Source organism: Suncus etruscus, chromosome 20 (genome assembly GCF_024139225.1).
Source record: "Suncus etruscus isolate mSunEtr1 chromosome 20, mSunEtr1.pri.cur, whole genome shotgun sequence".
NCBI classification, from domain to species: Eukaryota; Metazoa; Chordata; class Mammalia; order Eulipotyphla; family Soricidae; genus Suncus; species Suncus etruscus.
Window position 1 is genome coordinate 37975264 of NC_064867.1, and position 2858 is coordinate 37978121.

General features: G+C 38.6%; 1 non-coding gene across 1 annotated transcript; it reads right to left on the reverse strand.

Moving 5' to 3' along the window:
* Positions 1 to 1913: 1913 nt before the first annotated feature.
* On the reverse strand, positions 1914 to 2020 carry LOC125998308 (U6 spliceosomal RNA). Its single transcript, XR_007491899.1, has one exon. It is a non-coding gene; the product is annotated as a U6 spliceosomal RNA (small nuclear RNA).
* Between the last annotated feature and the right edge of the window lie 838 nt (positions 2021 to 2858).

Sequence of the window (2858 nt, forward strand, 5' to 3'; positions counted from 1 at the left end):
GGAAAAGTTGTGCCAGGGACTGACAAAGACCTGTAAACCATCTTTATATTTCCCCCTTAGTTTTGCTCTAAACTCAAAACTTTCCTATACAAATAATAAAGGAACAAATTAGAATTTCTCAGCGAAAAGTAGTTCACAATATTTGGAGTTGATATGCTTGGCTAAATCAACCTCTGCTAAGTGTTTTTCCCTAACCAAGAGCTATAACTAGAGACCTTCAATGTTCTCTCTAGACTCATTTACCTCATTTCTGCTCACATCATGGAATGTTTTTTCCATGAATGAGGCAAGAAATCCAATGTTAGATAAGGCTAGGATAGACAGTTGGACCATTGCCTTCTCCAGGGATCCTTTGTAAGACACATCAAAGTAGAGCATTACCAGCTGAGAACTTTCCCTCCTTTGTGACCTCAGCAAAGGAATAGAAAGCAGAGAAGCTAAGATTCTCTTCTACCCACATCCTGATGGCCAAAGTAAGTTACTCTCTTAAATTGTACCTCTAAGCACTAGGTACTACTGTAACGCTCCATGTTTCTGTTTCAAAGACTGCCAGATTTTTGTAAACACACCTGGTGTTTCCTGAGGTAATCCACATGTGGAGCAAATTATACATTTCAGATAATAGTGTCCGTGTCTTCATGTGAGGATTTATGAAAATTGAATAACGAGGTCTGGTGAGATAGTACAGTGTGTGGGGTACTTGCCTTGCATGCAGCTGTTCCAGGTTTTGATCCCTGGCATTACTCATGGCCCACACTGAGCTTTGCCAGGAGTGATTAATAGTGTTGAGGCAGGAGTAAACCTTGAGCATCACTGAGTGTGATCTGCCTCCCCAAAGGAGCAAATGTAAAAAGCACAGCACTATGCACAGTAGCCAAGTAATAATAAATGCAAGTATTATTATTTTACTAAACATTATATTGAGTAGTATTTTCCCAGTATCCTCTGTAAACGTGAACCGTATACACAAAGGTATTTGTGAAAGATTACAATTAAGTTACAACATCATCAAATTTGTTCCTTTTTTCCATTTATGGAAATAGAGACATCATCAACCCATTGGAATATCCTATACCCATTTTTTTCAAGCAATAAATTGAGACATCATCCTGAACACTTACTTGCCTTCCAAATTCACTGGTTCCTGCCAATTCAACATTATGAATGCCTTTCTACCCTATGGTCTCCCGACTCCCATTCCGAACTACCACCTGGGAAATATCCTTGAAATTTTTTTTGTTTTGATATTTATAACACCTAGACAATTCCTTCTATGTTTTTTCCCCTTTTAATTTTTTATACTTCCAACAAAACCATATTACTGAAATAATCTTGTTCAGCCTCATAATTTGAGGGGGGGAAATGTACAGCTCTAAGACTAGACAGTCTTATGAACATTTAGTGGAAATAAAAATGATCAGACTTGAACACCAAACCCAAAGCCAATGACAACAGAATCGATACCCAATCTACAACAAGCTGTACAAGTGGGGACCAGTTACGCTAGCATCCTGGGGGAGTAAAGGAGGGAGAAGTGAGATGCATGCTGGGAAAAGGGGTATAGGGAGGACAACACTAGTGATAGGAATGCTCCTTATTCATTGTCACTATGTACCTTAAATATTACTGTGAAAGATTTGTAACTCCCTTTGGCCACAATACAAATTAAAAAAAAAGAAATCAGAAATTAAAAAACAAAAAAGAAAATCATCATCTCAGTTCTTCAGTGTTTAAGTGACTGAGGAGCTAATGTTATTTTCAAATATGGGGATGAATAAACCTCTTTGGATCACATCCTTCAGTGGGTGACTTTCACTTTTAATTAAGGCCTACAAAGCTCTCTACAAGCCTGGGCTGCTCTTCTACCGGTCATTCCATTCAACTTCTGCAGACTTATTCCGATTTTTTTTTTTTTTAATATGGAACGCTTCACGAATTTGCGTGTCATCCTTGCGCAGGGGCCATGCTAATCTTCTCTGTATCGTTCCAATTTTAGTATATGTGCTGCCGAAGCGAGCACCTTATTCCGATTTTTGTTCACTAGACTCTAATGCATTTCTCCAGAGTTCTTGGGCTACATCTTGATTGCTGCCTGAGGTCATTCTTCCCTTTTCCAAAAGAAACTGCTTTCAAAATGAGAGAAACCCAGAGACTGATCCTGTCACATCCCCAGGGTGCCTCAATCTCACTTTACCAGAAAATAGAGATTGGAATTATTTGCTTCCACTTGTCAGACGCCCTGAAATTGCCAATGTGTTGAAATAAGTCTGAGGACTGGGATCAGAATGGTATAGAGTGGGTAAGATGCCTTCCTTGCATCTTAAAAGTGATCAGGCCCCTATATGGTGCTCTGAACATTTCCCATAGTAATTTTTTAAACTTTTTTTATTAAATAATTTTTATTTTGACCAAAGTAAATTACAAATCTTTCACAGTAATATTTTAGGTACATAGTGACATTAAATCAGGGGCAATCCCACCACCAGTGTTGTCCTCCCTCCACTGATGTTCCCAGCATGCATCCCATAACCCCCTTTTTTGACCCCTTGGCTGCTAGTATAAGTGGTCCCCTCTGTGTCTAGCTTGTTGTAGATTGGGTTTTCATTCTGTTGTCTTAGGCTTTGGATTTGGTGTTTAAGTATGATCATTTTTTATTTCTACTCAATGTTCATACACCTGTTTGGTCTTGGTGCCTGCATTATTTCCCCTTTAATTTGTGAGGCAAAACAAGATAGTTCAAGTTATGCGATTCTGTTTGGAGGGGAAGAAAAAAGAAAGAGAAAAAAGGGGGGGAGTAAAAATCAAACAAGAAAGAAACAGGAGGAGTCCTTCTAGAGGCTATATCAATTTAAGAAAAA